Below are 26,643 nucleotides of genomic sequence, written 5' to 3' on the forward strand. Positions count from 1 at the left end.
CTAGCCCTGAACCCTAAAAATAACCCTGTACCCCAAAACCCAAACCTACCCCTGATCCCTAAAATACCCCTGTACCCCAAAACCCAAACCTAGCCCTGCACCCTAAAAATACCCCTGTACCTCAAAACCCAAACCTAGCCCTGAACCCTTAAAATACCCCAGTACCCCAAAACCCAAACTTACCCCTGAACCCTAAAAATGCCCCTGAACCCCAAAACCCAATCCTAGCCCTGTACCCTAAAAATACCCCTGTACCCCAAAACCCATACGTATCCCTAACCCCTAAAACTACCCCTGTACCCCATAACCCAAAACTATATCTGAACCCTTAAAATACCCAAACACCCCAAACATATACCTCAGTACCCCAAAACATATACCCCTATACCCATACTTACCATATCCAAACATTAAAAAAACATGCTTTTGCCATTCATGCATTTACAACGAATTTCGTTGTAAATGTATGCGTGGTAAAAGCATATAAAATGTAATGCCATGCGTTATAATGGTATTGCGGAGTCATGGTACTTTCGTAATGAAAGTATGCGGAGTGATGGTATGCGGAAAGATGTGGAATAATGGGTGTTTACCCTCCCCCGGTAAGTACATTGGTGGCACGGCGGCCCACATCTCCAGCAACATACTCATATTGTTTCACCACCCATTTGAAAAATGCACAGGTCTCTCTCATTGATGGCCAGCACCAACATACACTTTTAGACACACCTCCCGCCACAAGTTCTAGAATTGCGAACTTTAGAGCTGGGGAGCTACGTTCGAATCTCGGCATCAGCTCAACATCCTGTGATTCCAGGCAAATCGCTTTGTCTCCCCGTGCCTACCACAAATGAATGTGTTCTTCTGTAATGTAAATTGTGCTCATGCTATGTTGTCGAGTTCGCGCTATATAATATAGCAAGGAAAAATAAAGTAGGGAAACTCGAGTTCACACACTACTGAACGCGCACTCTTAAGTGCATCAGCAGTGCACTGTGAATCGGAGCGTTTCACAGGCCTGTCACAGATAAGAAATGCTATCAAAACGAAATCCTACAAAACAATATACTACTGGCCGGCAGCAATTCATACCCGGACAACGTCGGGACGGGCTGCCAGTGTTATATAAATATAATTGCTTATAAAGATATTCTGTTTTTAAGATTTCGTAGAATTTGAAACCAGTCACTCCTTATGACTATGGAAAATGACTCCGGCTCTTATACTAAAATGCAGTACTAAAAAATGTAGAATATGTCTATTCACCTTACCCCTTCCAAACTAGTAAATACTAAAATGCAAGAGATAGTGTTGCTTGTCTAGAATAACACTGTGAATCTGTGTGTATTTAGGTACCATTCTGACACTAGTTTTTGAATACTTCATGTGTTTTCACACAACATCAATCCTTAAAGACCTATCCAGTACCCAACTTTTAACAAAATTAGAAACTAGTCATTGCTTATATATATCCAAAATACTCACAGCAACACCTATAGAATGCTCCTTCAACACAAAGTATTGCGTATGATGAGGACATATTTACATAGAGAAGAAAAGCTACACACAGTAACTTATCCTGTCCTTGTAAATATGAAAGAGTATTTGAAAACACACTCTGTGACATATTATATGTTGAGCAATTTGGTCTCTTTTAATCTTGAAAGTCCCTGGTCTCTACTAGCCAACCATGTCTTTCTATTGAATGCCATACAGGTGCGTTACAGAGAGCTGTTCTCAAGCCATGTCCCATTTTATACATCTATGTAATAAAACTCCTGGCACTTTTTGAATATATCTTCTGAGATATTGGGTCCCCAGGGACACTCAGTATGCATATTAACTTTATCATATATCTTTAAAAGGTACAAACCATCTTCACACACATATGTACTCCGTCCATCTCTTGTTTCTTCAGCTGTGTAGAAGCACATCTCATTGACCATTTTTTATAGTTACTTATACTTACCTTAAAAGTAATAAATAATAAAAAAAAACAATGTATTTTAAAATAATCATCTGTGGAAGACAAGAAAAAATAAAGTTACAATATATATTTGACACACAGAATAATTTGTAAAACATTTAATTTGCTTTTTTGCTGTTCTCAGAATATATGGAATTTCACTAGAAATAGTGATTTCAATTGTACTCATCACATAATAACAGCGGGCAAAAATAAAGACAATCAATAAGATTATCTTTAAAAAAAACTTTCAACATTCTCAATAACAATCTAAAAAATAGAAATAAAACATATATTAAATGTTTGTTTCTAAGAGCAATTTCTTACCTAAATATGAAACAACTCAAACAATGATAAGATAACAAAACATTATTATTAATTTTCACAAACACTGTAAATAATATTGTTTAGAAATATATTCTGACAAAATATACAACAAAAAGTTCTTAATTGTTTTAGATACCTTTCCTCAAGGCCAAATAGTATTCGTGAAATCCTTTATTTTGAAGTTGTCCAATAGTAATCCTGAAAGGCTAAATTTTGTTCCTAAAACTTTGGCTTTAAGAATATTAGGTAAGAATTTGATAATTCTTTAGGCAAACGTTGTTTAAAAACCAATTGAGCATCATTGCAATGTGTCCAAACTTGATCCCATTTTAAATAAGCAGTATAATGTCCAGATGTTGTAGAAGGACCATCATGAAAAATAATTGCTACAGCTACAAAATTTCTTCCTGATATTGATACTTGAGTAGCTACAAAATTTTTAATTAAAGTTTCCAATTTTCTTCCTTCAGCTGTACAACGTTGCAACATTAAAATTACATACTGTCCATATCTTTGTATAAATAATCTTGATGACATTTCCGATTTACATTGGCTACACTCCATGTTTTGAGTTGCTCCTCTAACTAGGTTGTTAAATGACACTGATTCACAGTCTGGTAAAGTCAAATATATAAATCTTTCAGTGTCTATGTTAGTGCTACATGTAAACAAACAATTTTCACAGTCATGTTGCCATTTGTAAGAAAAGCAAAAATGATTTTCAATATCTATACCTTCATCTTCCAATACAACAACCATATACATAATATATTCCTGACAATCTTGCTGAATATTCTGTGTCAATTGAGTACAACCAGAACATATGTCCAATACATTTCGAATATCAGAAACACTTTGGGCCAGATGTAGGTAAATCGATTTTACCGATTCTAAAATACCGAATTTTACCGAATCGGTATTTTCAGAATCGGAAAATGGGATGTAGGTAAAAAATCGGTAAAAAATACCGATTCGGTCAAATTCGGTATCGGACAATCGGAATTTACCGAATCGGTATTTACCGAATCGGTAAATACCGATTCGGTAAATTCCGAATCGGAAAGCCAACAAAAGTGAAACTCAAGTAGGCAGCCAATCAGGTGCCACCACCCTCCCCCTCCCTACCAGGAAGTGGCTACACAGGCAGCTGCAACTAATTAGAAGCTTCTGGAAAGGCAGTTGTAGCTGAGCAGAGTGCAGGAGCAACAGAAAGGGTTTGGAGCACTTTTAAAAGTGAAAAATGACAAGCAGCTAAGAAAAAGAGCAGCCTGAGAGGAGGAGGAAACTGAAATTCAGCAGCATGGAGCTGCAAGTCCTTGTGGAGGAGGTGGTCAAGGTGCACCACAAATTGTTTGGCAGGCAGTCCCTCACTGTGGCTGAATCAGCCAAAAGAATAATCTGGCTGGACATTATGGAGAAAGTAAATGCCGTGGGGGTGACCACCAGGGACATAGAGGACCTTAAAAAACGTTTTTATGACCTGAGGAGCCAAACCAAGAAGAAAATGGCAGACCAACACAAGCAGGCATCAAAAACAGGCGGAGGCAAGAACCCAGCACCCCCCTGACTGACCTGGAGGAGATGGTGGCCTCAACCCTAGAACCAGACAGCGTCTGCGGACTGGGAGAAGTAGACAGCTCGGCCAGAGCTGCAAGCAAAAAAGGTAAGCCAAATGCACTGCATTCCCCCCAATAGCAACACCCTTACCTGTACCCTTAGTGGGCAAGTGAACCCAAGTCAAGTACTGCTAGCAATATACAGGGCCAATGCATGATGCAATATGTAGACAGGAAATTTAAGGACATGTAATACAGCACACCAACCAATTAGTACATGTAATGACTGCATGCAGAACATGGCCAATGTGATAAATATTTAATTGTAGTGACTGTGAGACAGTAGCGCTTAGCTAATGTACGCTCATATGTCCACAGGTGAAACGTCTCGCAGGCGCTCGCAGGAGGCTGAAGGGACACCACCTGAGAGGGAGGAGAGTCAGGATGCAGGACAAAGTACCCCCAACGTACCACAGGAGAAAGCTGCATCAAGTAGCCATCCACCTGCCCAAGACACATAAATGGCCCAATAGTTGCTGGCGTCCCCTAGCAGATCACAGTCCCCTCTCCTGCTGTCATCACCAGAAATGCCAGCATCACAGCATGATGTGATACCCCCATCACAACCAGGTAGGAGGCATGTTATGGCTCCACTCCCCGATTTGGAGTCCGTAGCAGCTGACATGGAGGGTGACGGACAACATAACTTGCCTGTAGCAGTGAGCCCTGGCACAACACACTACAGTGCAGGGATTGGCCATAGTACTGCAAGACGCCGCAGAGTGCAAGAAAGGCCAGCAGATGCACCAGTTGAGGGTGGAAGTGTGTTCCTTGGTCTGGAGGGGAGCATGGTGTGGATACAAAGGATGCAGGGAAGAGCCATCCAGGCATGCCAACGACAGCTGAGGTCCCTGAATAGTAACATGGGAGAGATAGGAAAGGGCAACAGTGAGATGGTACAGGTCAACAAGGAGATGGTACAGGTCAACAAGGAGATGGCAGCAGGGATGCGGGGAATCAACAACTCGGTGCAGCTACTATGCACCAAAATAGACAATGATTTTGCTGCAAGGCACAGGGATAGGCGTCGTGCAAAGTACAGCCATCAACCGCCTGGCCACTGCCACATCCCTGTTATGCAGGAGAAGCTCAAACATGCAGGAGGCCATGACACAAAACACAAATGAGGTCACCAGGGGCATGAGCAGGATGACCAGTGCCCTTGAGGCGCTGTTGAATGCACAAACTGCACACACAGCTGCTCTGGATGTGCCTATAAGTAAGGAGAGCACAAGCAGGAGCAGCATTGGGAGCACCCCTGTAACTGAAACTAGGAGGAGCAGGCGCCATGCTGAGGCCACAGGCCAGCAAGACAGTGAGCAGGTTGAACAACCTACTAGTGTTACTGGGAAGCGAGCAAGGAAATAACTTTCACAGTTCATGGTGAACTTAACCAGAACTGAGAGCATTGTAGTTAAATGCTTTTTGTTGCACTTTTGTGCTTTAAAAAACCAACTTCGTTACAAAATTAAACTAGTGTTGTAGCATACTACGCCTGTCTTTGTCTCCTTACTTACTTAAAAATAGTTGCGTGTGACCTCTTCCCGTCTGTGTCTGCCATCAGTTGATGTTGCTCCTCCAGATGTGTGTGGTTCAGGGACTGCTTCCTCGTCGTCATGGTCCTCATAATCTGAGATTTCCACTTCTGTGCCCTTCTTGACCGCCAGGTTGTGCAGCATTGCACAAGCTGCAATAATTTTACAGCAGGTGATTGGTGTGTATTGGCGGGCCCCTCCACTTTTATGGAGGCAGCGAAACATGCTCTTCCACATGCCAAAGGTGCGCTCCACAATGTTTCTAATTGTTTTTTTTTTTTAAAAACAGTTTTATTGGGTTTTTAACATTGTAACAATACAGGTACAGGTTATTCTCTCCTTCTAGATAGACATTCAGTAAAGGTCGTTCTTAACTAGGATCATTACTTTTAACATTGCTTCTCGCTCAATAGTAGACAACATATCATACGTGTTTTTATGATATATGAGGGCCATCAAGTGCTCGTACATATATAAGACAACCTTCTATGTATTACGTATCTGTAAACAATTCGTCAATAAACAGTCACATCATCAATGACACAGCATTCCCTTTCTCTTTGGTTCCCTTCTCGCTCATAACTCTAACGTCATCATCTAGATAGTGTAGTTTGTATCCCACCCTATGGGCTTGTTTCAGGTTTAGACAGTTCCTCGGGGGGTTCACATATATTGCCTCGGTACACATTCCATTTCTCCTAGATTTTGGCCATTTGTTCGGGAGGAGAGTCAGGATGCAGGACAAAGTACCCCCAACGTACCACAGGAGAAAGCTGCATCAAGTAGCCATCCACCTGCCCAAGACACAGAAATGGCCCAATAGTTGCTGGCGTCCCCTAGCAGATCACAGTCATGTCTCATGCTGTCATCACCAGAAATGCCAGCATCACAGCATGATGTGATACCCCCATCACAACCAGGCAGGAGGCATGTTATGGCTCCACTCCCCGATTTGGAGTCCGTAGCAGCTGACATGGAGGGTGACGGACAACATAACTTGCCTGTAGCAGTGAGCCCTGGCACAACACACTACAGTGCAGGGATTGCCCATAGTACTGCAAGACGCCGCAGAGTGCAAGAAAGGCCAGCAGATGCACCAGTTGAGGGTGGAAGTGTGTTCCTTGGTCTGGAGGGGAGCATGGTGCGGATACAAAGGATGCAGGGAAGAGCCATCCAGGCATGCCAACGACAGCTGAGGTCCCTGAATAGTAACATGGGAGAGATAGGAAAGGGCATCAGTGAGATGGTACAGGTCAACAAGGAGATGGTACAGGTCAACAAGGAGATGGCAGCAGGGATGCGGGGAATCAACAACTCGGTGCAGCTACTATGCACCAAAATAGACAATGATTTTGCTGCAAGGCACAGGGATAGGCGTCGTGCAAAATACAGCCATCAACCGCCTGGCCACTGCCACATCCCTGTTATGCAGGAGAAGCTCAAACATGCAGGAGGCCATGACACAAAACACAAATGAGGTCACCAGGGGCATGGGCAGGATGACCAGTGCCCTTGAGGCGCTGTTGAATGCACAAACTGCACACACAGCTGCTCTGGATGTGCCTATAAGTGAGGAGAGCACAAGCAGGAGCAGCATTGGGAGCACCCCTGTAACTGAAACTAGGAGGAGCAGGCGCCATGCTGAGGCCACAGGCCAGCAAGACAGTGAGCAGGTTGAACAACCTACTAGTTTTACTGGGAAGCGAGCAAGGAAATAACTTTCACAGTTCATGGTGAACTTAACCAGAACTGAGAACATTGTAGTTAAATGCTTTTTGTTGCACTTTTGTGCTTTAAAAAACCAACTTCGTTACAAAATTAAACTAGTGTTGTAGCATACTACGCCTGTCTTTGTCTCCTTACTTACTTAAAAATAGTTGCGTGTGACCTCTTCCCGTCTGTGTCTGCCATCAGTTGATGTTGCTCCTCCAGATGTGTGTGGTTCAGGGACTGCTTCCTCGTCGTCATGGTCCTCATAATCTGAGATTTCCACTTCTGTGCCCTTCTTGACCGCCAGGTTGTGCAGCATTGCACAGGCTGCAATAATTTTGCAGCAGGTGATTGGTGTGTATTGGTGGGCCCCTCCACTTTTATGGAGGCAGCGAAACATGCTCTTCCACATGCCAAAGGTGCGCTCCACAATGTTTCTAATTGTTGTTTTTTTTTTTAACAGTTTTATTGCCTTTTTAGCATTGTAACAATACAGGTACAGGTTATTCTCTCCTTCTAGATAGACATTCAGTAAAGGTCGTTCTTAACTAGGATCATTACTTTTAACATTGCTTCTCGCTCAAGAGTAGACAACATATCATACGTGTTTTTACGCTATATGAGGGCCATCAAGTGCTCGTACATATATAAGACAACCTTCTATGTATTACGTATCTGTAAACAATTCATCAATAAACAGTCACATCATCAACGACACAGCATTCCCTTTCTCTTTGGTTCCCTTCTTGCTCATAACTCTAACGTCATCATCTAGATAGTGTAGTTTGTATCCCACCCTATGGGCTTGTTTCAGGTTCAGACAGTTCCTCGGGGGGTTCACACATATTGCCTCGGTACACATTCCATTTCTCCCAGATTTTGGCCATTTTTTCGGGCATCCCCTATGTATATATACAGCCCTTTCTGCCACCATCGCCGCATCCATATCAGTCCCCCATTGTGTTCTGGAAGGTACTAGATTAGATCCCCATTTTCTAGCAATATTCCGTTTTGCCAGAGCCATGCCCAGTGTAGCCCATGTCTGTAGCCCTCGGTTGAGGTCTGTGGGCGACCAAATATTTATTATTATTATTATTATTATTAGGGGAGTTTGTAAAGCGCCTGGTTTACGCACACTGGCGTGTCCCCGCGCTATGGTAAGTGGGGTAAGCAGTCCTAGCAGCCATCACAGCCGCCTACCTTCCAAATAGGTGAGTCTTGAGTTTCCTTCTGAACATGGATTCTGAAAGCTCCAAACGTAACTCTAATGGTAGGTCATTCCACTGTTTAGCAGCCAGATATCTGAAATACCTGCCTCCCATACGCGCTTTCTTTATTTTTGGGATTTTCAGTAGCCCTGTACAGGAGGAATGCAGATTCCTTGTGGGCTCATACCGGGTAACCAAACTCTGTAACGGGGCAGGGGCTTTGCCGCCCAGAATGCGGTGACACATGGCTAGAGCCTTGAACTCCACCCTGCTCCTGACAGGAAGCCAGTGCAGGGCCTGGAGCGCTGCCTTTGAGGATGATCTTCTAGGGAGCCTCAAAATTAGGCAAGCAGCTGCATTCTGCAGCACTTGGAGGCGGTTGAAGACCCTTCCCGTGGCACCCAGATACAGCAAGTTGCCGTAATCTAGGCGTGAGGTGACTAGGGCATGCACCAGCGTCCGGCAAGCTGTAATGGGCAGAAGATTCAAGACCTTCCTCAGAGTTTTTAATACTCCGAAGCATGCCCCCACCACTCGGCCAATCTGGGGGCCAAAGGCAAGGTCGACGTCCAACCATACCCCAAGATTCTTTGCTTCCTGGCAAGGAACGGGTGTTTCTCCTAGACAGGGTGGCCACCATGCCGACGACCATACAGATGACCCTCCCCCCACCATGAGCACCTCGGTCTTACTGCCATTCAGTTTCAAGCAGTTGGCGGACATCCAGGTTGCCAGTTCTTGCATGCAAACTCTGAAATTGTCCGCCGCAAGGCCAGGCACACGTGAGAGGGATATGACCAGCTGCGTGTCGTTGGCATAGGACACAAGGCGCAAGCCATAGCTTTCAACTATAGCCGCCAGCGGGGAGACATATAGATTGAACAGAGTTGGGCTCAGGGACAAGCCCTGCGGCACGCCCTGGCCCAACCTAATCTCCTTAGAATAACATTCTCCCTGGCGGACTTGAAAGCATCTACCTAATATGCAGCATCTAGGTTCTGGCTGCAGTTCTACCCCGCTTGCTTCAGAAATGTCCGACATAACATGCGTCCATATGTTTGCATTTTCAGACAGTCCCATAGTATATGGTAGTATGTTCCCTGGAATCCACAGCCTCTCAGGCACTCAGGCTCTGGTATGTGTCCCAGTTTGTGTAATAGGCTGAGTGGATAGTATACTCTATGTAGTATCTTTAGTTGTATAAGTTTTAGACGAGATGGTATGGAGGCGTCTCTTGCCGAGGCCAGTGCATATAACCAGTCTTCATCATCTATATCCCCTAGTTCCACCTCCCACTTGCTCCGAAGTACTACCATGGGGTCTGAAAGGTTATTTACTAGTTTACGGTATGTGAGGGAGATTGCCTTCTTTTCGAGATGTTCAGTGAGGAGTCTATCCTCTAGTGGGGAGGAGTCGGCCAGTGTGGTCCCTGGTGGGATGGCACCCTGTAGAGCATGTCTGATTTGTGTATAGCGGTAAAGCTCAGTATCCGCCATCCCGTACTTCTCTTTTAAGGCTTCGAATGTAATGATTGCTCCCCGGTTCCACATATCTCCTAGCTTTGAAATACCGATTAGATCCCATTGCCTAAATCCCTTAGTGTTGGCCAAGGTACCAAGACGCCGTGTGTTCCAGAGCGGGGTGGCAAGTGTGAACACTCCCTCCCATCCTAAGGCTCTTTGAGCTGTGTGCCAGATCCTGATAGTATGGGCCGTCGGACCCGTGAGCGTGTGCCGTCGTTTGTTAGTGTATAGGGCTTTCATCAGTTAGTCTGTGGGGAGGATAGTTCTGTCTAGGCTGTAGGCTGGATCATGCTGCGGAGCGTGTAACCAGTGGTTAATGACCGTTAGTTGTGCGGCCCAATAGTGTAGTTTTACACTTGGCAGCGCGATCCCTCCGTCATACCAGCTGCGGATAAGTATGGAATGTGCTATACGGGCCAGTTTTCCGTCCCATAACAGTGAGGAGATTTCTGCGTCTATTGCTTTAAAGTAAGTGGGCGGGATCAGAAACGGGGTATTTTGTAGTGCGTAGAGGAACCTTGGAAGCGAAAGCATTTTAAAGAGTGCTGCCCTTCCAAACAGTGTCAGTGGGAGGGAGCGCCAATGTTTCACATCCGATTTGAGCCTCTGTAGGGGTTTTAACAAATTTTCTTCCATAAAAATTGAGTCTTGTGGTGTAACATAGATTCCGAGGTACCGAAACCCCCTGGTCACTGTTTGTAGCGTGCATGCAGGAGGCAGCGTGGGTATCGGACCGTGCAGTATATATAGGAGCTACTTTGTCCAATTAATCGTGTAGCCTGACACTTCTCTATATTTCTCAAGGACGTCTAGTAGGGTTAATAGGGATGCGGTTGGGGACATTAAGTAAATCAATACGTCATCGGCGTACAGGGATATACAGTCTTCCCATTCCGGCTCCCATGTGATCCCACGGATCAGCGGTTCCGTGCGTATTTTCACTGCCAATGGTTCCAATATGAGCGCGAACAAGAGTGGGGACAGCGGGCACCCTTGTCTTGTGCCGCGACCTAGCATGATCGTACGCGATGTGTGGCCATTGGCAACTGTAGGAAGGTGGATATCTGACTATGGTTGCCCCCAATTTTTTTGCCTAGTGTTTTGCTGGTTTTTGACTTAGTTGGCCTGGGATCCTGCTATTCAGGACCCCAGACCTCCTGCTCTCTCTGTTAAAATGGACTCCATGTACCCTAGGTACATCACTAATTGGTACTGGGCCACCTTATCAGTCCCTGTACAGTATACCTTAGGTATCCAGGGCATAGGTGTACCCAGGGCCTACCAGGGGCTGCAGCATGTATTATGCCACACTTGGCTGGCCACCCAAAACTGACACAACTGGCTGCACGACAGCTGGGGCAAGGTGGTGTAATCACCCTTTGCTTTAGATATAGTATTCCTATATCTAAACCTAAAATGGACACATATATTCCTATCAGTCACTCCTATGGCAGGCCTTATCAATCCTGAAGGCAGAGGGCTTGGAATTATGTGAGATGGTGCTCTGGCATGAGCTGAGCCCGTTTGCAGCTTGCGGAACCAAGTCCTTATAGCTGTTCCATGATAACGCTATACCATATACTCTTAAGTGCATTATGATCCTCGCGGTCAAATGCTAACTTTAGCATAGCATTATCAAAACATGTCGAGTAAGGTGTCATACGAATTGGAATACTAACCCCTCGCCAATTCTGGCGACGGGGTTAGCATTCCACCCTTCTAGAGGGACACGACATGTATGTAACTGTGAACCCCGGTTAAAGTTAACTCAAGCCTCAGCATCACAAAATGGATGCTGCCACCACAGACACAAGTCTGACCTCCTGCTGCTGGGAGTCCTTCCAGCGAGGGGGGCTTGGACAAAGGGTTTCCTGCCTGGGGAGGTGCCAGCACCACCCCAGACAGGATTTTGTGTATTAGGTAGGCTCAGGCTGAAAGGAATGAGACATGCCTGGGGCACACAAGGTGCCCTGTGCATACACCGGTTCCAACCAGTTGCTGGGGCACTCCAGCCCCAGCTCTGGCGGGAAACTGGACAAAGGAAAGGGGGTGTAGCCACCCCCCTTCCTGGTCCCACCCAGAGGAGGGACCTAGTCATAGTGCAGCCCCCTTTAGCCGGATAAAGGTAGGAGCTGGTCCCATTCCAAGTTAGATTAATCTTGACAACCTTCCACGAATAAACTCTTGACCTTCGACCTCCTGATCCATCAGAAGACTGAAGAATCTCCCCTATGGTCAGGGAGTGACCATCCTGCTTCGCAGGCACCATCAAGCTTCTGTGCGGTTTGCTGCAAAGTCCTTCCATCCCGGAATCCGACGACCCAGCTCGACAAGACCCGGCCCTCCAGACCTCTCTGACCTCTACCCACATCCACAGCACAGCTGGGACCCGTGGGTGCGACGAGCAACGTGGAGACGGCCATCTTGAAGAAACCTGCACAGCGCTTCCAGCACGACCCCTGAGGGTTCCTCGAGTGAGTGCATTGGGGACTGAGAAGCCTCACACCGACGCAGCTCCTGCACCAAAGACCAGCCCCCCAGCATCCCCGTGATCTGCGTGGGGCCCTCTTGCTTGGTTGCTGCCCTTCCTGTTGTCTGGTCACTTGCCGGCTGGCTTGTGCCCTCTGAGACGATGACCCGAAGAATTCAACTCTGCTAGTCTGGTCCCCCAGACTGGCCCTTGCTTCCTTGTGAAAGAGAAGCACCCCGGACCCTCCTGGTCCACATCAGATGCCATCTTTGTTCCACCGCGTGGCTTGCATTAGCCAAGGCCTGTTGTCCAGATCGACGATCCGACACCGCCAACAGCAGCAGACTACGTGGGACAGCTCGTGCCTCCAGCCTGGTCGTGAAGAACAGCTCCTGGTCCGCGCAGCTACAGAGAGAAGCGACCCTTCCTTCACCTGAACGCGGCGACAGCTCCTGGTTCCCTCCTGGCTCCAGCACCGTCACTGGCTAGTGACCAAGACTCTGTCCCCTTCCTTTTCAGGACTTCCTTCTTCCTAGTTCCATCCTTGGAACCACCGGACTCCTCCATATGGCTGCCTGCCAGCAACTTCTTGTTTCAGGCATCACCGGGATCAACGCAGCAAACCCGACACTACTTCAGCCCTATGCACCCGCAGCCTGTGGGTTAGGTAACTAAAGCTTCTAGGTCCTGAAGTCTGTGTCCACTATCCTAGTGTCCAGGTCCACTGTTGTTTTCCTTCCATCCAGCCGGGTTGGTCCGGAATCCGTAACTTTGTAAACTGTTGCATCCATAGACGTTGGTACGCATCCCGCGTGAGAGTTTCCACTCTGCACGTTAGTCCAGTGGGCCTCCTGCTCCTTACTTACCTAGTTTGTAGCGTAGTCCCACCGATCCTCCAGCCTCTGGATCTTCTTACAGTACTTTCTTTCCTCGCATTCCATTGTTTTGAGTATATGGTTTGTCGTGCCCCTAAGGCACTTGTGTAAATATTGTGCAAACTCGTATTTCCTTTTTAGTATTGTCATGTGCTTAGCCCTCTGACCTCATAAAGAGTTCAGAGGTGTTGTTATTAATAAATAGACTGTTTATTTTCATAACAACCTGTGTGGTGTCCTTTCATTTGGTATTCAAGGGGTTATACTATGGTAAAACAGCTGGCTTCACATGCCAAAAGAGATTAGCCTAAAAGACTGCTTTTGTCCACGCTACTAGGATAGCTGGTCTATCAGGTTGACTTACAACCAATCACCATAAGGGGTTGTTTGGACTGATACAAGGTGATCACTAGAATTAGTGAACATCATATATCAGGCCAACTTCTCACATTGGTGTGCAGCGGTTGGGATTTGAGCTTGCTGTTGTTTTACCACGTATAATCTTGAAAATATCATTTGAAAAATCACATACGTACCTAGGTACATATAACAAGCTTAGAAATACTCTGAGTTCTACTGAACCAGCTGTTGTAGTAGAAAGGGCATAGCACACCCTGACTACAACTCTTAGCAAGGGATCAGTAGGTAAACCCATAGTGTAGGTAGGTGCATCACTTACACCACACTAGAAGCATGTCTACCCATGGAGAGTCTTCAGAGACTCCCCTTGTGGTTGTTGACCCTCCACAGGTCACTTCCAGATATGCAGCCCTTAGCTTCCAGGAGATGAGACAATTGTGTACCTCCAGGAAACTAAAACAGGGTTCTAACCCTACCACTCCTTTCCTGTTAGGTCTCTTAGAGACTTATGATGCTAGAAAGGCTACTCATACAGATGAGAGCATGCCCCCCTTAGAAGGTACCCCTGAGGATCCTGACCTCCCTGAAACTGAGGATGTAGAGGAGGAGGAGGATGAAGAGGTTATTTCTGGGGATGAGGCAGACAATGGTCCTGAGCTAGTCAGCAGACTTACTAGAGCCAACTTAGACCTACATAGGGGAGGATCTGGGGGACCCCCAGTACTGACCCTGAGCAGGCCTAACATTGGAGTTAGAAGAGATAGGTCTCATTCTAGGGACTCCAGTAGACCTGTGCGCTCTCATGCCTCTTCTCAGAGGAGAATGACTTCTCCCCAGAGGAGAATGACTTCCCCTCAGAGGAGAGAACATAAAGCAAGGATGAAACAGGCTAATCTGAGGATCCAGAGGGAAGAACTTGCCCTTGCCAAGGAGAAGCTTGCCTTTGCTAGAGAGCAGCAGTTGAGTGGGGTAGTCCCCACTGGTGGCAGCAATATCCCTAAGGATAAAGACAGGAGTTTTGATACTAGACACCTGAGTAAAATAGTGCCCCCCGTTAAACAAGGGGATGACATCCACAAATGGATGACTGCTTTGGAGAGGGCCTGCACTGTCCAGTGCACCCCCCAGAGTCAGTGGGCAGCTATATTGTGGCTCTCCTTTGAAGGCAAAGGTAGAGATAAGCTCCTCACTACTAGAGCTGAGGATGCTAACAATTACCAAGTCCTGAAGAATACACTGATTGATGGGTTTGGCTTAACAACTGAACAGTACAGGTTGCTGTTCAGAGACACCCAGAAAATTCGGTCTCAGGATTGGGCTGACTTTGCTGATTGTGCCACTAAGGCTTTTGAAGGCTGGTTACTGGGTAGTAAAGTTACTGATTACAAAGGATTGTATAATCTAATTATGAGAGAGCAAGTCTTAAATAATTGTCAGAACCAGTTATTACACCAGCACCTGGTAGACTCTGATCTGACCTCTCCACAAGAATTGGGTAAGAGGGCAGACAAATGGGTCAGAACCAGGATTAGGCCTAAGAACCAAGGTGGTGACCAAAAGAAGGAATCAACCAAGCCTCAAGAGAAGGGTGGGAATAAATCTACAGATCAAACCACATCAGGGCCCCAAAACTCCAAGAATGGGGGTGGGTCCCATGACACTTTCTCTACCCAGAAGAAACCTTATTGCCAAGCCTGCAAGCAGGTGGGTCATGGGAACACTGACAGCAGTTGCCCAAAGAACCCCAATAAGGAGAACATACCCCCAAGTAACATTCCCAAGCCTCCTGTTACTACTAGTAGTAATCCCCCAGGTGGTGGGAGTGCCCCCAAGAATGTGGGTGCTTTTACTTTGGGAGTTCCTGGGGACTCTGGCCTAACCAGGTCCCCTAACTCAGATACTCTTGTCTGTGAGAATGGCATGGGGTTTGCCAACTTCACTGATTGTCCCAACACTTTGGGCAAATACAGACAAGAGCCCCTCATCAATGGACTGAAAGTTGAGGCCTATAGAGACACAGGGGCTAGCATCACCATGGTGACTGAGAGCCTAGTCCCCTCAAGGCAGCTTATACCTGGTGCCACATACCAGGTGACAAACATTGATGGAGTGCAGAAAAATCATCCCATGGCAGTGGTAAGTCTCAGCTGGGGAGGTGTCACTGGCCCCAAGAGAGTGGCAGTGTCATCAAACTTGCCTGTAGATTGCCTACTGGGGAATGATTTAGAGATCTCAGCCTGGGCTGAGGTAGAACAAGAAACCCATTCTAAAATGGTAAATCATCCTGAACAGGTTAGGAGGGCTGTGCCAGGCTGAGCCCAATCCCAAATAGATTCCTTCCCTGAAAAGGTTAGCAGGGCTGTGATGGTAACAGCCCATACCCAAACTGAGTCCCTTCCTGAAAAGGTTGGTGGGGTTGTGATGGCCACAGCCCAAACTCAGACTGATAATAGTGTTGTGAAGCCTGAAACTATGGATCACTCCACTCAAACAGAGAGCATTGAGGAGGAAGAGAAATCTCCCTCCCACCAGACTTTAGGAGAGGATCAGCCTCCTCAGGGAACTGATCTTACCCCTTGTGAAGAAACTGCCCCAGAGGTAGTCAGGCCTAGCCTGGCAGAGCCCCTGATGTCAGTGGACCCTTCCAAGGTGGGACCCAGTCTGAAGCAGGTAACCTGCCCCTCTCTACCCTGCCTCAGTCAGTCCAGGGCTGTAGAGGTCAGGGAGGCCAGTGGTGGACCCCAAAAGACTGTGACCAAAAGAACTCCCCAATCAGCAGATTAAGGGCACTGAAGCTAGTAGTCCTAGCCAAGTGAAAATAAAACAAACTCCTGAGGGATCCCCCTTAAAATTAGTTAGGGACCTCCCACAGATGGACACTGTTGGGCACAGCCAAACTTGGGACCTAAGGGCCCCAAACCTGACCTGTCCCTCCAGTAAGCCAAACAGAGGGACCCAGCCTCCAGCTTTAGGTAGCCAGAGGTTGACCCTGAGAGCATACAACAACTCAGTCCTGGAAAGAAAGGCATGTATGGTGGATAGTGATTGGAGGAAGCTGAGCCCAAAATTAGTGGAGCCTCACTTCAGTACTCCATATCAGCACCAGCCTTTTTCTTTACCAAAACACACCACAGGTAGAGATTCCCTATGGTGGAGACCCTCAGATACCCTTAGGGTGAGGGATTGCTTAGTGGACCATGAGATAGGGGGTAACCATGCCAGTGCATGCACCTCCTCATATGGCCACTCAGGCAATATAGGCTTACCTGGTCAAGGATAGCCTTATCTCCTTTCGTTTGGGGGGGGGGTTATGTAGGAAGGTGGATATCTGACTATGGTTGCCCCCAATTTTTTTGCCTAGTGTTTTGCTGGTTTTTGACTTAGTTGGCCTGGGATCCTGCTATTCAGAACCCCAGACCTCCTGCTCTCTCTGTTAAAATGGACTCCATGTACCCTAGGTACATCACTAATTGGTACTGGGCCACCTTATCAGTCCCTGTACAGTATACCTTAGGTATCCAGGGCATAGGTGTACCCAGGGCCTACCAGGGGCTGCAGCATGTATTATGCCACCCTTGGCTGGCCACCCAAAACTGACACAACTGGCTGCACGACAGCTGGGGCAAGGTGGTGTAATCACCATTTGCTTTAGATATAGTATTCCTATATCTAAACCTAAAATGGACACATATATTCCTATCAGTCACTCCTATGGCAGGCCTTATCAATCCTGAAGGCAGAGTGCTTGGAATTATGTGAGATGGTGCTCTGGCATGAGCTGAGCCCGTTTGCAGCTTGCGGAACCAAGTCCTTATAGCTGTTCCATGATAACGCTATACCATATACTCTTAAGTGCATTATGATCCTCGCGGTCAAATGCTAACTTTGGCATAGCATTATCAAAACATGTCGAGTAAGGTGTCATACGAATTGGAATACTAACCCCTCACCAATTCTGGCGACGGGGTTAGCATTCCACCCTTCTAGAGGGACACGACATGTATGTAACTGTGAACCCCGGTTAAAGTTAACTCAAGCCTCAGCATCACAAAATGGATGCTGCCACCACAGACACAAGTCTGACCTCCTGCTGCTGGGAGTCCTTCCAGCGAGGGGGGCTTGGACAAAGGGTTTCCTGCCTGGAATTTTGTGTATTAGGTAGGCTCAGGCTGAAAGGAATGAGACATGCCTGGGGCACACAAGGTGCCCTGTGCATACACCGGTTCCAACCAGTTGCTGGGGCACTCCAGCCCCAGCTCTGGCGGGAAACTGGACAAAGGAAAGGGGATGTAGCCACCCCCCTTCCTGGTCCCACCCAGAGGAGGGACCTAGTCGTTGTGCAGCCCCCTTTAGCCGGATAAAGGTAGGAGCTGGTCCCATTCCAAGTTAGATTAATCTTGACAACCTTCCACGAAAAAACTCTTGACATCAGAAGACTGAAGAATCTCCCCTATGGTCAGGGAGTGACCATCCTGCTTCGCAGGCACCATCAAGCTTCTGTGCGGTTTGCTGCAAAGTCCTTCCATCCCGGAATCCGACGACCCAGCTCGACAAGACCCGGACTTCCAGACCTCTCTGACCTCTACCCACATCCACAGCACAGCTGGGACCCGTGGGTGTGACGAGCAACGTGGAGACGGCCATCTTGAAGAAAACTGCACAGCGCTTCCAGCACGACCCCTGAGGGTTCCTCGAGTGAGTGCATTGGGGACTGAGAAGCCCCAAACCGACGCAGCTCCTGCACCAAAGATCAGCCCCCCAGCATCCCCGTGATCTGCGTGGGGCCCTCTTGTTTGGTTGCTGCCCTTCCTGTTGTCTGGTCACTTGCCGGCTGGCTTGTGCCCTCTGAGACGACGACCCGAAGAATTCAACTCTGCTAGTCTGGTCTCCCAGACTGGCCCTTGCTTCCTTGTGAAAGAGAAGCACCCCGGACCCTCCTGGTCCACACCAGACGCCATCTTTGTTCCACCGCATGGCTTGCATTAGCCAAGGCCTGTTGTCCAGATCGACGATCCGACACCGCCAACAGCAGCAGACTACGTGGGACAGCTCGTGCCTTCAGCCTGGTCGTGAAGAACAGCTCCTGGTCCGCGCAGCTACAGAGAGAAGCGACCCTTCCTTCACCTGAACGCGGCGACAGCTCCTGGTTCCCTCCTGGCTCCAGCACCGTCACTGGCTAGTGACCAAGACTCTGTCCCCTTCCTTTTCAGGACTTCCTTCTTCCTAGTTCCATCCTTGGAACCACCGGACTCCTCCATCTGGCTGCCTGCCAGCAACTTCTTGTTTCAGGCATCACCGGGATCAACGCAGCAAACCCGACACTACTTCAGCCCTATGCACCCGCAGCCTGTGGGTTAGGTAACTAAAGCTTCTAGGTCCTGAAGTCTGTGTCCACTATCCTAGTGTCCAGGTCCACTGTTGTTTTCCTTCCATCCAGCCGGGTTGGTCCGGAATCCGTAACTTTGTAAACTGTTGCATCCATAGACGTTGGTACGCATCCCGCGTGAGAGTTTCCACTCTGCACGTGAGTCCCGTGGGCCTCCTGCTCCTTACTTACCTAGTTTGTAGCGTAGTCCCACCGATCCTCCAGCCTCTGGATCTTCTTACAGTACTTTCTTTCCTCGCATTCCATTGTTTTGAGTATATGGTTTGTCGTGCCCCTAAGGCACTTGTGTAAATATTGTGCGAACTCGTATTTCCTTTTTAGTATTGTCATGTGCTTAGCCCTCTGACCTCATAAAGAGTTCAGAGGTGTTGTTATTAATAAATAGACTGTTTATTTTCATAACAACCTGTGTGGTGTCCTTTCATTTGGTATTCAAGGGGTTATACTATGGTAAAACAGCTGGCTTCACAAGCCAAAAGAGATTAGCCTAAAAGACTGCTTTTGTCCACGCTACTAGGATAGCTGGTCTATCAGGTTGACTTACAACCAATCACCATAAGGGGTTGTTTGGACTGATACAAGGTGATCACTAGAATTAGTGAACATCATATATCAGGCCAACTTCTCACATTAAATACAGATCAACAGTCCTAGTCTGATTTTTATAATGAGTTTGTGGACAACAAATACAAGAATAATTTGGCCTTTCACCTGAAATCACCTTAAACTTTGAAATTTCTTGCTCAAAACCTTTTGTACTAGAATGTTGTATGTTCTCTTCCACATTTCCTTCTATTAATGTATCAGTTTCTGCACTGTCTTCCTCAGGACCAAAGTAACTAAACTCAATTTCTCCACAAACGTTCATTACATCTGATACTGATCCACGCAAAAGAGCACTGTTCAACTTTTTTTAACATTAGTGCTGGGCTTTTCGCATAATACAATGTTCTGACTAATTTCCTCATTTAAGTATGATGTACTGCTAACATCCTGAAATGTTGAAAAACACTTTGACATACTTTTCTAGAAAGACAAGCCAGAGTATGACCTTGCAAACAAGTATTTTCTCTCACTCTGCAAGGGTCTAGTCCCTGTAACATCTTAATCTTTTGGTTAACACTTTTCTTAGTATAGACACGTAAGACATTGCGTAAAAAATCAATAGATTCCTGTCGTACACTACAAATACTACTGCAATTCCAAGTGTACACTGGAGCTTTAGGACGTCTCCCTAAAACTTCATCAGCTAACACCTCTTCTGCATTTCTTGGAACAATTTTCTCTTTCTCAATAGGACAACCATTTCTAACCTCATAAGCGTGACCACTAGTGCCAACTGCATGCAACAAATCATTACTCTGAAAATAACTCTCTTCATTAAAAAAAGGCTCAGAAGTTGAACTGTGTTTCCATTCACCCAGAAAAACATCAGAAAAATTAGTTCTGTTAATTAGTCTTCTCCACTTACTTTTCGCCTTCATTACATGGACTGGTTTATCTAGTGATCGAATTCTATTGATTATTAAAATAAATAATTTCTTTTTTAATTCAAAAGCCTTCTCAACAATACTTTCAATATGTTTCTTCTTCTTATAAAATGCTGATTTTCTTTTACATTTCTTCATATCCTTAAATAAGTTTAAGACAGCGCTATTGTAAAACATTCTTTTTCTAATTTCCTGAAATTGATTCTTCCTCCTTTTACTATACAGTGTTTCTTTAGAACATGATTTCCCATCATTTATCTTTTTTCTCTCGTTTTTCTTTTTAGTTGCAGATACATTCTTTTTATTTTTCACATTCTTCACACTATTCCTAGTGTTTGATAGTTTTGTTAGAAAATCTTGGGCCATATTATCAAGCAAAGGAGATACATTATCGCCGCTTTTATCGGCAGGAAACTGCTGCTAAAACGGCGATAATGGGCTTGATATTATGCCCTTGTGAATTCCCATAGAAGCCCAGGTTAACACCAGAACCTGGGCTTCTATGGGAATTCACAAGGGCATATTATCAAGCACATCATCGCCCCTTTAGCGGCAGTTTTCTGCCGATAAAAGCGGCGATAATGTATCGCCCTTGCTTGATAATATGGCCCCTTGTGTTCTCTTACCAGGACTTTTTTTCTTTTTCACCCCACATTGTTGTTCAGGTAAATCTTGTGAATGACTTCTCTTGAAATAATAAGCTTTATTATGTTTCCTCTTTTCACTTTTTGAAGGCATGATGATTTTCTTTTAGTGTTGATAAATGGAATCTGTTATAAAAAAAATATATATTATGTTATAAAAATAAATGTATAAAATATACTACTGTATTACTAAACAAATACAATCTACAATGACTAAGTATAAAAAAGAAGCGTGTAAGTGATACAAGAAGTGCATACATACTGCATAGGAGTTTGAAGAACTACATCTGCAAGAAGAGTACCTAAATGAATTTATAAGTGGTTGGATTTTGGAGCAGTGAGTGTATTAGTACATGGTGCTAAATACATCAGTAGAGCAGTACAAGGGAAGACACAGAGTATATGCTGCAACATCATGGATACTAACTGGGGAATTGAAGGTGTGAAAGACAAGTGTACTTGTGGATAGAAGATTGCATGCATACAGCATAGGGGATTGAAGTAGTCCTTGTTATGTTATGTTAAAGAGATTTATATAGCGCATGACTACCCCAGCAACGGGGCATCCCAGCGCTAGCAGATCGGGCGACAGAGGTAAAAGTGAGAGCTAGGGAAAGGACAGCCCAGGATGTCCAGTACAGGTGCAACGGGGCAAAAGCGCCCCGGCTAGATGGAAGCGAATAGCCAGGTTTTAATCTGTTTTCTGAAAGCCAAGTGATCTTGGGTGCAGCGGGCCAGGATTGGGATAGAATTCCAGAGGGCAGGAGCCAGAGACCTGAAAGAGCGTCCGCACGCTCTGCTCCTGCGTACCCTGGGAATGCAGGCCAAGTGTAAATCAGCAGAGCGCAGAGCCCGTGTAGGTAGATACAATGAGCAAAGTCCCTGTAGAATCTGGGGGCCCTGATTGAACAGGATCTTATGAAGGATACAGAAAGTTTTAAAATAGATTCTCTGTTAGACCGGGAGCCAGTGTAGTCGGCGCAAGAGATGGGAGGTGTGACAGTATTTAGGTTGGGTGAGATGAGTGCGGGCGGCAGCATTCTGGGCCCATTGCAATCTCTTTGTGACCATTTTATTGGTACCCAGTAAAAGTCTGTTACAGTAGTCCAGATGAGACAAGACTACTGATTGAATGATCACCTGACGGATGGGAGTAGCAAAGAATCCTAAGATGGGTTTCAACCCACGTAAGTGGCCAAAGCAAGTGCCAGCCACTTTTTTGGCATGCAGTTCAAAGGACAGGGAATTATCCACTAGGACCTCTAAATTTTTTACTGAGTGTTTGGGCTGGGAGGAAGGACCCAGCGCAGCGGGCCACCATTGGTAGTCCCATTTGGGCGAGTCTTTCCCAAACAGGAGCACCTCTGTTTTAGAAGAGTTACGTTGGAAGTAGTTTTCCGCCAGCCATCCTTAGATTGCCAAGATATCCTCCTGGAACCTAAGTTTGTCTTGGCCAGGGTTTTTGGAAAAGGTGAATATCAGTTGCGTGTCGTCCGCAGAGGATAGCATATTAATCCCCCGGGCCTTGGCCAGAAGGGCCAAAGGGCAGACGTACACGTTAAAAAGTGTAGGGCTCAGGGCAGAACCTTGTGGGACACCGCAATTGAGGGGATAGGTATTGGACTGATACGGGGGGCATGGATCTGGAAGGAGCGTTCAGACAGAAAAGATGCAAACCAGGCCCAGGCCATTCCACTGACCCCAATCTCCCTGAGTCGATGGAGCAAGATCTCATGGGAGACCGTGTCGAAGGCCGCACTCAGATCCAGCAGGACCAGAGCTGTGGTGCCGCCCTCGTCCAGTACCATCCTCGGCTGCTCTGTGACTGCCAACAAAGCGGATTCTGTGCTATGATTAGACTGGAACCCGTTTTGAGACTTGTCCAGAATCTCATTTTCCCATAGATACTTGGTAAGGATGGTGTTTACATGGGATTCCATGACCTTCGCCAAGTAAGGGAGCAATGAGATGGGCCGGAAATGCTCAGGAGCTGATGCGTCCAATGTGGGCTTTTTTTGAATTGGGGCGACCTTAGCGTGTTTCCAGGATTTGGGAAGCACCGCTGACTGGAGTGATCTATTAATCAGTACCCTCCCCTCTGTCAAGAGGCAATCTTGAAACTTCATGAAAATATCAGGTTTAACAGGGTCGGCAGGAGAGCCGGATTTCACCTTGTTGGAGATGGTTTCCATGTCTTTACAGGACAGGGGGGGGGGTAGAGCTTGTAGTCGGGGGAGGAATCTGAGATAGTGATAGAAGGCTAGGATTCAGATACCACCCTGCGCACATCGAGGGTAGTATAGATACACTCAATTTTTTTAATAAAGTACTGGGCTAGGGCTTCACAATGCTGGTTGGAGATGATATTATTAGTGGCAGCTGTGGGTTTCGTCATATCATTGATGAGAGAATTTCTTTTTTTAGAGGGGTTAGCACTCGAAGTGATTAGATTGGTATAAAATGCAGCTTTAGCCTTTTGAACAAGTTTATGATAGGCTTTGATCGCCAGCCTATAGAGTTGTTTTGCTGAGGGGTCATAGAAGCGTCTCCAGGAGCATTCCAAGTATTTGCGCCGTTTTTCTTCCTGCCTTAAAGACTCGTTATACCAAGCATGGGATTTTGTACGCTCAGCACAGGTCAGTTTTTTAGGAATGCAGCAGTCTAATGTACTACTAATCCAACTTTTATAGACCTTATCCGATTCCTCCAAATCTGTAGGCCGTGCCTGGCAGGAAGCTTTTAAGCTGGACGCAAACCCGGAGGTATCCAGTTTATGCCACGGATGTTTCATGGTGGAATGCTGGAGGATCTGCAGAGGGGCGTCCGCAAGATCAAAACTCATATGAATAAGAAAATGGTCTGACCAAGCTAGCTGAAGAGGGACATGGGCAGTAACAGGATGGATATTAGAAAATACAGGGTCCAGTAGGTGGCCTGCGAGATGAGATGGACCCAGTACTCTTTGCATTAGTTTGCAAGCCTCCATGTCCCCCAGGAAGTTGGTAATTTCCTGGGAGTCCTGGCGGTCTAGATGCAAATTCAAATCGCCCAGAATACTGAAATTGGCTGCCTCCAGGGCAAGTGTGGATGGAGAGCGTACGAGGGCCTCTCGAAATACTCTAGAGGGGCCCGGAGGGCGATAGATAAGAAGCCCCAAGAAGGTGAAAGTGTGTGACATACAGATCAGGCCTACTTCACTGCATGAGTACTTGGGTACTGACAGAATGATTGCAGTACTCTAAGGAGAGTGTCTGAGTAAATCTATAAGTGTTTGAGTTTTAGCGCACTGAATGATCAGTACATACCGCTGAATGGGTCACTACAACAGTGCAAGGGCAATGACAGAGTGTTTTCTAGAAGTGTAAAGATACAGAGTGGAGAATTGAAGAAGTGAAAGACTAGTGGGCACATGGATAGAAGAGTGCATGCATACAGCATACGGGTTTGAAGCAGTCCTTGTTCTAAGGCCTACTTCGCTACATGAGTACTTGGGTATTGAGTAAATTATTAGACTACTGTAAGGAGAGTGACTGAAAGAATATAAAAGTGTTTGAGTTTTAGCGCACTGAATGATCAGTACATACCGCTGAATGGTTCACTACAGTGCAAGGGCAATGACAGAGTGTTTGCTGAAAGTGTAAGGATACAGACTGGGAAATTGAAGATGTGAAAGACAAGTGTGGAGGTGGATACAACACTGTATGCATAGTGTATAGGGGTTTAAGCAGTCCATGTTATAAGGCCTACTTTGCTACATGAGTACTTGGGCACTGACTGAATGATTACAGTTCTGCAAGGACAGTGTCTAACTGAATTTATAATTCCTTGAGTTTTTGTGCAGTGACTGCATTAGCACATACTGCTGAATAGGTAACTATAATAGTGCAACAGCAGTGACAGAGTATTTGGTGCAACTGTAAGGATACAGACTGGGGAATTGAACATGTGAAAGATAAGTGTGTTGGTAGAAAGAGAGCGCACGTTTTGGGTCCAGACGGTGGAGCCTCTCTTCCTCTTTCGAGGGATGCGGAGGCGGAAAGAAGGTGGGCAAGGTAATGGACTGCCCAATGTGGAAGGCCGTGACAACCTTGGGCAGGAAAGAGGGTCTTGTCCGCGACACAACCTTGTCCGGGATGGACAGAGAGGAAAGGAGGTGTAGAAGAAAGAGCCTGGAGCTCACTCACTCTCCTGGCAGAGGTGATGGCAACCAGGAAAGCAGTCTTCAAAGTAAGAAGACGAAGAGGACAGTTATGGAGCGGCTCAAAGGGAGCACACATTAGGTAAGTAAGTACAAGATTCAAGTCCCACTGGGGCATCACGAAAGGAACAGGAGGGAACATGTGTGTGATGCCCTTCAAAAACCTATTTACAATTGGGGGCTTGAACAAGGAAGGCCGATCAGGTAGCCTTAAGAAGGCGGAAAGGGCAGAAAGGTACCCCTTGATAGTGCCCAGAGCAGAGCCCTGCTGGGCAAGAGAAAGAAGGAAGAGGAGAACCTCAGAAAGGGGTGCAGAGAGTGGATCCACAGCCTTTGCCGTGCACCATGCCACAAATCTATTCCACCTGCAGGCGTATACCGACTTTGTGGAGGGACGCCTGGCTGCCAGAATGACATTACAGACTTCAGGAGGCAAGTCAAATGGCCTCAACTGCTGCCGCTCAATCTCCAAGCTTGTAGGTGGAGACTGGACAGGTTCGGGTGGAGAACCGTCCCCTGCTGCTGCGACAGAAGCAGAGGCAGACGAATCGAAGGATCGACTGACATGCTGAGTAGCTAGGGATACCAGTATCTTCGTGCCCAGTCCGGAGCCACAAGGATAACCTGGGCCCGGTCGCGCCTGATCTTCTTCAGCACTCTGGGCAGAAGTGGTATAGGCGGAAAGGCGTACAAAAGACCGCAACTCCACTCGCGACGAAAAGTGTCTCCGAGCGAGTGCCGCCTTGGAAATTCCAACGCGCAGAATCAATGACATTGCGCATTCTCTTCTGTGGCGAATAGATCTAACCAAGGCTCTCTCCACTGCTGAAAGAGGCCTTGCGCCACGTCTGAACTCAGACGTGGCGCAAGGCCTCTTTCAGCAGTGATCCATCATGCACCGATGGCTGAGTTCGTCCGCCCTGGCGTTCAGGGAACCTGCCAGGTGTTGAACCACCAGGGTCATGCCCTGATGTTCCAGCCACTGCCAGAGGCGCAGAGCCTCCTGGCATAGGGTCCACGACCCCACCCGGCCCTGTTTGCTGCAGTACCACATGGCGGTGGTGTTGTCCGTGAACACCTGCACTACACTCCCCCGGACAGAGGGGAGGAATGCCTTCAGTGCAAGTCGGATCGCCCGCAGCTCCAGAAGGTTGATGTGGAGCTGGGACTCTGCCGGAGACCAGAGGCCTCTGATCTCTGCCTCTCCCATTTGGCCTCCCCAGCCCTGGAGGGACGCGTCCGTCACAACCACGTGCTCCGGGTGGGTAGGGAGAGGGATCTGCCACTGACCCAATCGCGGTCCGTGAGCCACCACTGCAACTGTTTTGCAGGGCC

Source organism: Lissotriton helveticus, chromosome 5_1 (assembly GCF_964261635.1).
Source record: "Lissotriton helveticus chromosome 5_1, aLisHel1.1, whole genome shotgun sequence".
Lineage (NCBI taxonomy): Eukaryota > Metazoa > Chordata > Amphibia > Caudata > Salamandridae > Lissotriton > Lissotriton helveticus.